General features: G+C 47.2%; 1 long non-coding RNA gene across 1 annotated transcript; it reads left to right on the forward strand.

Moving 5' to 3' along the window:
• Positions 1-2744: 2744 nt before the first annotated feature.
• On the forward strand, positions 2745-4905 carry LOC140216738 (uncharacterized). The gene is made up of 3 exons (XR_011893406.1): positions 2745-3046; positions 3854-3947; positions 4142-4905. It is a non-coding gene; the product is annotated as an uncharacterized lncRNA (long non-coding RNA).
• The last annotated feature ends 7698 nt before the right edge of the window (positions 4906-12603 follow it).

The raw sequence follows: 12603 nt of genomic DNA on the forward strand, positions 1-12603 counted from the left end.
ACTAAAGTAATGTTTAACAGTCTCGGAAGAGAACAGCAGTTTACGATAGGTAACGAGGCACTGGAAGTAGTAAGCGAATACGTCTACTTAGGACAGATGGTAATCGCGAATCCGGATCATGAGACTGAATTAATCAGAAAAATAAGAATGGGCTGGGGTGCGTTTGGCAGGCATTCTAAGATCATGAACAGCAGCTTGCCATTTTCCCTCAAGAGAAAACTGTATAACACCTGTGTCTTACCAGTACTCACGTAGGGGGCAGAAACCTGGAGGCTTACGAAAAGGGTTCTACTTAAATTGAGGACGACGCAACGAGCTATGGAACGAAGAATGATGGGTGTAACGTTAAGTGATAAGAAAAGAGCAGATTGGGTGAGGGAACAAACGCGAGGTAATGACATCTTATTTGAAATCAAGAAAAAGAAACGGGCATGGGCAGGACATGTAGTGAGGAGGGAAGATAACCGATGGTCATTAAGGGTTACGGACTGGATTGCAACGGAAGGGAAGGGTAGCAGGGGCCGGCAGAAGGTTAGGGGGCGGTTGAGATTAGGAAGTTTGCAGGGACATGGCCGGAATTAGTACATGACCGAGGTAATTGGAGAAGTATGGGAGAGGCATTTGCCCAGCAGTGGGCATAAGCAGGCTGATGATGATGATGATGGTGGTGGTGGTGATGATGATGATGATGATGATGATATAATGTGTGTGTGTCTGCGTGTGTGCATTTATATATGTAGTGTTTATATCGAACAAAATATATGGTGGTAGGTGCCTCGGGAAGAAGCTTCAGGTATACCGAGTGTTGGTTTATTTTGATTTTATTTTTATGGGAATACGCTAAAAAGAAGAAATTCAGTCATATGTAGCACTTAATTTTACTGGAATCATTGTTTCGGGTCTGGAAAAATGAACCTTATATATAAAGGAAGATGGGTGAATAAAACACGCACCAGGGCAACCAATATCATGCATGCCATGTATTTTCCAGGCTGCTAGACACTGAGCACCGTGTGGGCTTTATGCAAGGAGTTACAAGATAGAAATAAAGTTTTTGTGTGCTCAAAGCACACGTGTGTGCGTGAACCGAGCGTGTGCGTCACTACTGCAGCAATGGGACGAAGGCTTTGACGGCTGTAGGAGGGCGTCGGCTTGGCGACTCATATTCTTGTACTTCAGCGAAAAAAAACACATTGCAACATATATCATTACAACTCGAGTCGACGCCTAAGGCTTTGTAGTCTAACACATCGTTCCAAAGCCTTAGCAGCCAGGACGTAAGAATGGGATAAACTAGCAGGCTTGTGCTTTTATGAACAACACGTTGATAATACGAAAGGACGGGACGCACCGAACACGTAGCAGTAACATTACTTGGCGTTTAAGTGCGATAACGGCCGTGCACCATCGATTGGGTGCACGTTAAAGACTATCAGGTGGTCAAAATTAATACGGAGTCCCGAATCACGGCGTGCCTCGTAATCAGATCGTGCTTATGGTACGTAAAATCCCAGAATTTAGGAAGCTTTCTTTATTTCTTGAGTTTGTGACCGAAAGCAAACTCAAACCTATGCACGCACCCTCGGTCGTGCTGTGATAGCCGTCGCATGCGTAAGACGCCAGAGAAAGCTAGCTCACTTTGGTATAAGTCGTGCTTGCAACTGTGGCCCGAATGAAAAATAAGAATAGAAAAATAAATGATTTCGGCCGAATGGCTACAGCATTGCGCTGTTGCGCAAGCAGGTCGAGGTATACCATCCCATCACGAGCCACTTTCTTCTTTATACTAAAAGTTTTTATTGTGATAGGAATAATTGGACACCCCAGGTGCCTTTCTGTTATCGGCGTCGCCGTCGCCGTTAGGTTCCCAATGAGTGAAAGCGTGAGGGTCAGCCGGCGGACGCTGTTCAATCTCGTGCACGCGAGCCAGGAACGCGGCGCGGATCCGTGCCCTCTCCGGATCCCGCGAGGCAGGGGAGTGATGCGATGGAGGAGGGGCGTTCTTCTCCGGCGGCTGCTATAGCCGCGTTTACATGAATGGGACAGTGTCACATCGCATCGCATTTCTAGCGCATCACATTCATGTAAACAGCAGTAATGCGCTAGGAAGGCGCATCGCATTAATGCGCCAGGCGAGGGTAGTTTACGGGCGCGAGTGGACTCTCGCGGAGCATGTAAACGCAGGATCGTCGCATTAGGAATGATGGGAAGGAATTAGCCACCAACATGGCGGCGGTCCCGGCTGCCCGCTTCGAAATGAATTTGGCGTTGCTTTTGTAAAATGCACTTCGTTCGCAGCAAATGACTGTGTATACGGCTTTCGCTTAGTCTCAGGCCGCTTCGACGACAGAGTATTATGGATATCCTTGTGGTGTTTTCGAGATCGCTTCTCGTTTCGAACGAGTCGAAGCCTAACGAAAGAAACATTCGAGATGTCAGCGCTACCTATCGCTAGAGTCGGAAAATAGCCGAAACGACGGCATATGGCCTCTGAGATCCTAAGATCTCGCTGGCCAACTAAAGCTGCAAAAAACGTGCGCGGCTTCGCGTCCGCTACACTATAGCGTATAGCGTACGCTAAACTAAAACTGTCTGTTTCTCCGCACTCAACCACCAACGTGCACTCTGCCTACTACCGGAAACCAGTTACACCGGAAGTCGGTTGCACTTCCCTTATACGACAGCATGTGGCGCTACGTTCTCGCGAGAGTTAGGGTGCCTCGATGCGCGTTCCCCCGCTTAGGGTGAGGTCACCCTTTGAACCAGCCGGCGCCGCCTAAACCTGTTTTCGCGCGCTCCCTCCGCCATTGCGTTGCCCGCGTCGACTTCGCCGCGCTGCTGTGCGGGCGTCCTCGAAACGCTGCTGCGTTCGCGCGGCTTTCATCGGCGTAGAATGCCTGGATGTTGTGTTCCTCAGTGCTCCAACCATTCGAGAAATGGTTGGAGGATGTTCCATTTTCCAAGGGACCCAAAAAGGCGGCTTCTGTGGCTGGTGCGAGTCAAGCGTGACAAGTGGCAACCGACGAACTCCTCGTGTGTCTGCAGCGTAAGTGCCACATGTTGGTTCAGTGCTGTTTTTGTTGCGATTTATTTGTATTTTGTTGCGTTTGGGCAGCTAAGTGTCGTTCAATATTCTTCTTGCTCGGCTTAAAAAAGCTGCGTGAAACACTAAAACAAAGTAAATGAGTTTCACTACAGCGCGGTACAGGCCATTGTCTGCCGCTTGCTTGTTCGCATCCGAAATTGCACGACACGTGTCCGCTGGGGAATACGTACCACGCGTGCTTTCGCCGCTTCTTTTCATTCAAAGGTAATTGCCTTTACTAGGCGCTTGCCAGCGAATTGCGGTCTGGGCCCAAACATTGCATCAAGGCACAGAGCATGAGGACAAGCAAGGGCACATAAGCTGTGGCAATTACTGTGCAAATGGATGGTCCAGGAACCAATTTTGATTAATTCACTCACGATTTCTGAAGTTGTTTTTGACATGTGTGCGGCGTTGGGTAGCTTCCGCTGCCTATTAACCGGACGCTTCGTCCTACGACGCCGCATTATGTCAGTAAATGAGATTAACAGAGATCGTTGTTATGTGCAGATTGAGGCGCTCATTCGAGTAATTCGCCTGATATTTCGACTAATTTGTTCTTTGGCCTGTTAACCCGACGCTTCGTTCTGCGATGGCGGATTAAGTCAGTGAATGAGATAGACAGGATATGTTATGTGCAGATTGAGGCTCTCATTCGAGTAATTCGACTGATATTTGGACTACTGTGTTCTCTTGCGTGCTGCCTTCATTGTATTCATTATCGAGCCGGAAATGCGCCGCTAATTTCAATATCAAATTCATCTGCAGGCTCATTTCGAAGCCAGCAGCTTCGAACAGAACCGCGCGGATGGGTGGAAGAAGCTCAAGCCTAATGCTGTACCAACGGTGTTCCCATTCAAAGGTGAGATGCCTCCTGACCCTGGTATTTGTTACCACGTTGCTTATCGGCTCATTATCTACATTTGAAAAAGTTATGTGAGGAAACGATTCATGCGCATACATATTAAATTTTCTGGCGCGCCTTCTATTCTGCTTTTAGTTAACACAATCTTAAATATATGTAATGGGCATTTTTTCTTATTTATCTGTTTCCAGAACTTCCTAAAGAGCGAAGGCCACCAAGGGAACGAAATGCACACGTGCCTGCATTATTCAGTGACGACGCAGCCGCACACAATTCTTCACGAGAAGTGAGAAACGTTCTTCCCTCAACTACGCAGGAATTTTCTCCCGCTGATTCTTCGTCAGACGGGGAGATAAATGAGAGATTGGCGGCTACGGAAACCAACAATGCTAATGGGCAACTTACTTCGACCCCCAGGGATGCACGGCTTCAAGAAACTGCAATAGTTACTGCGACCCAACCCCTCGATTCTGAGGCAGCTGAGCTTAGGAAGAAGATTGCAGATCTCACAGCAGCCAATAATAAGCTTAGACAACATCATAACGAATCTAAGAACACTGTCAAAAAACTACAGATGCAGGTACGCAAGCTGCAGAAAGAGGCAACTAATTTCTCACGAAATACGAAGTTTTTAAATGAAGACCAAATTCGTGCTCTTTCTCGGAACAACAATCATGGTAATTCGTGGTCAGCGCAAACAGTAAAGCAAGGTCTAAAAATTAAATTTGCTTGTGGAACCACCGGGTATGAAACACTCAGAAAGATTGGCTACCCTCTTCCATCCAGCAGAACGTTAGCAAGAAGAATTCAGGGCCTGAAGTTTCTGCCAGGTATCCTGCATGAAGTGATCGACGTCATGAGGTCGAAAGCAGAGGGAATGGAGGACGTGGAGAAAGACTGCGTTCTCTTTTTAGATGAAATGGAGATAGCACCCGGATTTGAACTCGACCGTGGCGAAGACGTGTTTCTGGGAGGAACGACGTTGCCCTCAAAGCCTGAAGAGCCAGCCAATCATGCTTTGGTGTTTATGCTAGGTGGGGTAAACCAGAGATGGAAGCAAGTGATAGCCTATGAATTCACTGGTAGGCACGTGGACGGCTCTGTACTCAAGGCATATGTCCTGGAAATAGTGCAGATATGCAGCCAGATTTCTCTAAGAGTCCGTGTTATCACATGTGACATGGGTGCAGCAAACCGCGCTATGTGGAGAGAATTTGGCTTTTCGAGCCACCGCCATTCGACAACTTCGTGCTCAATACCTCACCCAACCTTAAAAGGGAAGGAACTTTTTTTCATCTCGGACCCGGCACATGTCCTTAAGAACCTGAAAGGACAGCTTCTAAGCTCAAAAGTTTTCACACTCAGTGATACTACAGTAAGCAGGAACGGACTGACGGCCTCGAAGGTGAAATTGGAGCATGTACAGGCCGTCTTGGATTATGACGCAGCCAACGAACTTAAGGTAGCACCAAATTTGTCAGAAACCCACATTAGTTGTGGGCACTTCACCAAAATGAAAGTAGGAGTCGCTGTCCAGCTCTTCCGTGAAGCCCCACCAGCTATTCGGTTCCTAATAAAAGAAGGAGTGATTGAGCCAGAGGCCGAAACAACAGCGTGGTTTATGGACCTCGTTTCTAGGTGGTATGCCCTCATGTCATCGCGTCATCCCACCATGGCGCTAAGCCGCAGGAACATTACTAAATATCATGCCGCCTTGGACACACTACGCACGGCAACAGACACCATCAGAGAACTGAAAATGGGCACTGGATCTCAGTGGAAGCCATCGCAAGCAGGGGTCCTAATTGCGACAACGGCTGTCCTTCGCCTTCAAGAAGTGCTTCTTGGCAGTGAAGGGTATGAATTCCTCCTCACGAGCAGGCTGTTGCAAGACTGCCTAGAAAACCTTTTTTCTGTGGTGCGGCTCATGAAGCCAGTGCCCACTGCGTATGACTTGAAGTGTGCACTCCGACTCGTCAGCGTCAGCCACTTTCTTCACACTCCGAGATCAACAAGCTACGAACTTGACGACCGCGAATACCTTGTCGATCTGCTTGCACATAGCAAGAAGGAATGTGCAGAAAGCGAAGTCGATGAAATCAACGACACGGAAATTCTGTTCATTGAAGAGCTCACGTCAACCGAGTGCCGCATCTTGTTTTACCTTGGCGGTTTTATTTTGAAAGGAATTTTGAAATCTATAACTTGTCCGCAGTGCAAGGCTGCTCTCCTTGGCAAGCCTGACGATCAGTATGCTTCCCTGACTGCACTCAAGGAATACGTCAGGGATGGGCAAAACCTCGTATATCCAAGCGCTGATGTCATGAAAACTTTAAAAAACTACGAGGAACATTTCACCGCTGTCAACTCATGGTGCACAGGCAAATTTTTCACCATGAAGTCGCCACTTCGTTCTCTGATAGCCTATCTCGAAGGCATAGACAAACCCTCAGTGAACACATGCATGGCTCACAAAGAACGAATAAGCAAAATGCTGACTGCTGCATATGCCAGAGTGAGGCTCCGAATTCATCTCCGACAAATTCCGAGCACTCATCCTAGTGGCCACGGAAGCAAGACTTGTGCAGGGGTCAGCCTTGCGTAAGCAAGCTGGAATCTGCAGTTCTGCGAGCCTTTTCCTTCAAAGTCTGAAGTCTGCATCTATATATATAGTGATCACAACTATTTTATCAATTACGGTCTATTTAACATAAATGTCGACTTTTAAAAAGTGCAATAATGTTCAGTGTTCACGTTCCCATTAAACACAAATCTCTAACTTTGTGTGTTTTCATAAGCACTGAATAAATGATTTCATGTTTGCTTGGGTAACAGCTTTTGTATTCATCTGGCTGTTACCAGACGAAAAGGGGACTTTATATTTTATTACCGTTGCTGATGCTGTTTCTTCAAAGCGTGCAGAACCAAGACGTTGTTGCATTGACCGCGTCGGCTGAATTTTCTTACCGATCAAATTCACTCACTTGCATTGGGACATCAGTGAGGTTTCCCATGCAATCCTGTTTACCGCGCCTCCGTTCACGAAGAAAAATGCCCATTCAGCCTTTTAACGCCCTCCGCATAACAGCGCGGGAGAAAGGGGGTTAGCCCCAGTCGCTGCCGAGCGTGAGATAGGGAGCCGGAAAGCGGAGGAGTCCGTTCTCCGCGAGAACGAGCATGCAGTGGGAACGAGAATGGCGGCCGCCGTAGCAGACGACGCAGATGTCCTCACCCTAAGCGGGGGCGCGCGCATCGAGGCACCCTAGCGAGAGTTAAGGCGCTACATGTAAACGGCGTCGCATCGCCTTTCCCAAATGCGCTTGGAAATACGATGCGCCACTGTCGCATTCATGTAAAAGGGGCTAATGGTACCTCGATGCCCTCCTCGGCCGCCGCTCCGTACAGAGAGGAGACAACCGCGGCGTCTACTGCAGCATTGGCCATGGCATTCGCGGACGCCGTAGTACACGCTCTGGCGGATACTGTAGGGATGCGTTGCCGGCGCTCGTGTGTCTTGGAAGTGATCAGCGACGTGGCCAAAGTGCGCGCACGCGCGGGCCTCATCTTCAAAGCGATCTGCGATGTTTGCAGAGTGCGCGTAATGCCGGTATATTCGTATGCGCTGTGCTTACGACGTTTAGTTCGCGCTGAAGCGAGACATGCATGAAGGTCAATTCGCTTGCTGCTGCCGCGATTTCCAACTCCAGCGTTTTCACAGACAGTTTCCGCCTGTTACGGAGCGAGGTGTGTTCATGTTAACCTGTGCGCACGTGACACCGTGCTGGTAATTTAGTTCAAACACGTTGACTGACTAGCTGGCTTCAATCTGTGATGGAATGTGTAAGCGCGACTGAACAAGGATGTAGAAAGAAGCACACACAGACAGCGCTGTCTCTATTTGTCTGTTTCTTTGTACGCCTTAGTTGAGTCATGCTTACACATTCTATCATTGTTAACTTAGTAAGCGAATGTTTCAAAGTTTATACGGCCGATAAATCCACTATCCTTACTTCCTGCAGCTACCTACTAGTTTGCTATCGCAATTGGTGCTTCGCCTTTCGGGCGGTACTGGGAATTTCTTTTAAATATCCCAGTTACACTGGAGAGTATAGGTAGCTAAGTTCCTGTCTGGCCTCATTGATGGCCTCTTTCAGCAAAACAAAACTGAAGTGTTCAATTGTGAGATGGAACCTCAGTCTCCCAGCACGGGAGACCGATGCTGGAACCATCAGGCAACACTCGCACGGATATTTATCAAGCAAACGATATTCTCAAAAACGTTTGACGCGTGCTGCAAGTGCAATCTTCTCGCATTGATCCCTCGCGAGACCTGAGTGGAGGAATGAAATTCCCAAAACGGCAACAATAGATTATGCGGCTAAAACGTTATCTCAGCCAAGCCAGGGTACAGTATCAGTACTAGTTGGCGTAGCATCCCCAGGCGAATACTTCGTGGAAGGAGCGGACTATCAGCCCCTGCCGCCGCCTTTCATAAAATAGCCAACTAGGCCAGCAAAACGTGACCGCGATGAGCAAACCCGCCCTGAATGCGCAGCTTTTTGTATTATCACTGTAACTTCATATATTAATAATACTGTGCCTTAAAAGGTTGTCTGCATACGCTGTGGATGCAGCTACAGTCTTCCCGCATACTGGTCAACCCTCTTTGTGGCAGATATACCAGGCAATGATGGATTACTCTCTTCAGGACGGCCCGTAAATAGGCCCGTAAGAGAGCCCAACGCGCACCCGTAGGAATAACTAGCCCTAGCCGTAGCCTTCATCGACGTGTTCAACAATAAACATCGGTGATGACATATGAGAATTTCAGCCCAGAGGATCTTGCATGCGCATAAAGTCGCTTCACTTATCCGCGGTAGACGGGTTTTGCTCATCGAGATGTAGAGTTATTTCTCAATAATTATAACCCCCGATTTCCGCAATCTCACGTACGCAGGCGACCGTAAGCGCGACTAGGTATACGAGACGTTTCGACCACCACGAACAGCACTTAAAACGAGTAGCGGGCTAACGAGTGGCGGAACTTGTCACTTCTCTTACCCGGAAGGCCACGAGACATGTGCGCACGGGGGAACATCCATCTTGTGCTACATCGTAGGCCGAGCCATCGGTTGTGAATAAGGTGCACTGGTATATAGATGTACCTAAATATATGCGGAAACTTTCACTCACGAACAAATCCGACGAAATCGACACCAAATTTTCTGCGACGCGTGGCCCTTAACGCGACTCGCGTTTAACAATAATGTGCACGATGCGCTCGCTTCGATTACAAAAGGGGGGCATCCAATCCGGCATGTTTCGGCACCGCGCTTCGGAAGTTGCTGCAGGCCGTTTCTTATACCTTACATACGTAAATATTCAAGAAGAGAGCGCTGGGGATCAGAGAGCAAACGCGTATAGCCGATATTCTAATTGACTTTAAGAGAAAGAAATCAAGCTCGACAGTTGATGTTATGATAGATAGCCTGTCAACCATTATGGTTACCGAATGGGTGCCAAGAGAAGGGAAGCCCAATCGAGAACGGTAGACCAGGTGGGATGATCAAATTAAAAAATTAGCGGGCGCTAGCTGGAATCGGTTGGAGCAGGACAGAGGTAATTGGAGATCGCAGGAAGAGGCCTTCGTCCTGCAGTGGACGTAAAATTGGCTGATGATGATTACGATGAGTGATGAGGTTTGGTGTCAATAGGCTACTACCCCCGCGCGAAAAACGCTTCTCGTGGGATTTCGAGGACAATTCAATGTTACTAGTAGCTGAGCCTTGTTATACTTCCCTTCCGAAAGCCGGCTTGGATAGACATAAAAAGAAAAAAAAAACACGCTTTTCTATGCGCATTTCACTCCTCAAAAGAGGCGACGGTTGCTTAACTAAGCGGTGTCCTGGTATTATTGTCATATGTTCAGCGTGGAAGAGTAACAGTAGAGGATGAATACGTTAAATAAAATACGGTATTAGGAATAAGGTTCATTTCGTTATATATAGGGTCGCAAGAATCTATTTGTGTGTGCCATATTTATGCGGCCACTCATGTCTGAGGTTAGTATTCACGATATGTGCAAAGTCGCCTGATATTCATGTTTCTTCTTTTAGTGCAATCCTTCTCAAAATCGAAGTTGCTCGACGGCAGACTGCTTCTGCGTACTTCTGAACAACAGCACCGAAGGACAATGCTACACCTGGTCATGGCCAGGAATGAATTCCAGTGAAATACCTTCAGTAGAATAGATAGAGGCCGCCGCGCCAAGGTTGTATAATGATGATAAATCAAATGCTTTTGTCATTCACGACAGTTCTGTATGGCGGCCATGTAAGGTAACACTATTCCATTCTGAATTTACTCCAACCTCCTGACGCAAAATGCACGTAACCACTAACGACAGCATCGGACGGTGACAAGCAGCGTTGTTTCAATAAACCAATCAAACGCTCGCCTCCTTCATAGGAAGTAGCTTTTACTTGTCTTGAAAGCAAATATTAACGCCTGCCTTGACAGATTTGTTTTATCCAATTTAATGACGTGAGGCGAGGACCAGGACAAGCAGACATGGTTTTGTTATGTCTAAGCTTGCGCCGGGAAAGTATACAGAGTCTCCAAACTATCCTGTACCAAGGTTTAAATATATGCACATGCCACGTAGGTGTACAGAACCAAGATAACTTCGTGTGCCGTCACTTGGGGATACAGTATTGTTTTGCATTCCGATAATTATATTACATATCCAGCTTTTCTGGACACGAGGGTTTAGTTCAGGTGAATGCCTCCACATGGCTTACTGACCTTAAACTTATCAAACTTCCCGCTGTGATACGGTGATGACCTCAACAAAATAAAAATAAAATAAGTAAAAGTTATCCCTGCGCATTGAACATCGCCATAATTCTTGTCCCGCCGGCGTTATCAGTGTTCCTGATAAAACATAGCCGCTCGTCGGCTGGAAATGTCTCAACATCCTAAGAGCGTTTAGTCGTGACGAGCGATTATTGATTGTGGTCTTTTGATACGGTTCTCTTTCTTTCCCTTTTTTTTGTTTTGATGCAACAGTGTAAATTGTCTAGGGTAATCGTCAGAAGCATTCTGTGGTAGCCTTTGTTCAGTCGACACACATTCTCAACGGCGGAACATCGCACAGGGTCTACGAGAGATGCCGTCGTGGACGACTCTAGATTTTGACCTGTCGATTTCGTTAAGGTGCCGCCAATTATTTCCCTAGCAACTTTGCTATCCACATTCATGGGCTACCGCAGCAGATGGAAATCGAGATGTGCGTAAGTATTAAAATATATACATGAATGTGTTGGTTTGCACCTTGAGGCAAAGGTACGACAGAAGAATTGTGCGAACTGTCTCTCTGTAGTCGTCCGTTAGCATGCTATGGCCGAAGCTGCTCGCAATATTACGTCACATTTACTTGCCCTCGGGCCATGTGCACTTTTCGGTATGACATATATAGCACTTGCAGTTAGTTCCTAAAGAAGTCTCCTGTCACAGTTATACACATTCCTGAAGGAAGACCGCTATTTAAAATTATTGTGTATTACTTTATTTGGGATTTTGGGTGTTCTCCATATTGAGTTGAGTTGTGTGGTTGTAGGCTATTGGTGGGATTATCCTTGCCGTTGCTGCCGGCAATTGCTCAACCGAAGCAACACTTAAAATAAATAAATCACATAAGTCAAACGCAGACCTCACACTTACAAATAGTCACTCCTATAATCTCCATGTGGAGGCTAAATCCATGTGCTACAGGTAATTTAAAAGAAGGCGAGAAACCTTTCTACTCAACTGATTCCCACGCGGGAAAACAGTGTGCTGAAGAGAACTGTGAGGAACTCCAGTCGTCATGAGGGACCCGAATAACACACTCGTTTCCGTGTTATACAGAGTACAGTCCATAAGGTAATGTTCTATGTCACCGCACACACCACACGTTGAACATAATGGAGACAACGCCAGGCCAGTCTTATGTATCCACTTAGGGGTACAAGCAGAACTCGTGCAAATGCGGAGCAGTAAAGTGGCTTTGGTTCTTTCGATGCCCTGGGCCGCACATGTCTTGTGAGGTGAGCTCCGTAAAGAACTGTAGTGGCACAACACCGCTTCTCTGAAGAGTATCTTGTCCACTTGAGGCACTTTTGTAAATGGATTCCCAGACAGCGCTCTATGGGCGAGGCTGTCCGCAATCTCGTTGCCTATGATACCTATGTGCGAGTGCACCCATTGGAAACGTGTGGAGAAGCCTTTGATATGGAGATTGTGCACCGACCGTAGGAAGGTAAGACATAAGGCATCTGTAGGGAACCCGTGAAGGGCAGATTTTGAATCTGTAAGAATTACAACAAGTGGAGGCGTACAAAACCGTAGCTTCATTAGAGCTGCCTCAATGGCAACGCTTTCAGCCGTTATGGAGGACACGACTACAGCGAAGCGAACAGGCCAATCATACTTCAAAGAGGGAATGTGAAAAGCAGCTGCACTAGATCCTCTGACCTTTTGCACAGAGCCATCAGTAAAAATTTGAAGATGACGTGAATATTCAGTCTCAAGATGTTTCAGTACGAGCGAACACGTTACCGCCAAAGGAGAACTCCGCTTAGCGCGAACGTGAGGAATTGTCAACAAACAATCG

Source organism: Dermacentor andersoni, chromosome 3 (genome assembly GCF_023375885.2).
Source record: "Dermacentor andersoni chromosome 3, qqDerAnde1_hic_scaffold, whole genome shotgun sequence".
Lineage (NCBI taxonomy): Eukaryota > Metazoa > Arthropoda > Arachnida > Ixodida > Ixodidae > Dermacentor > Dermacentor andersoni.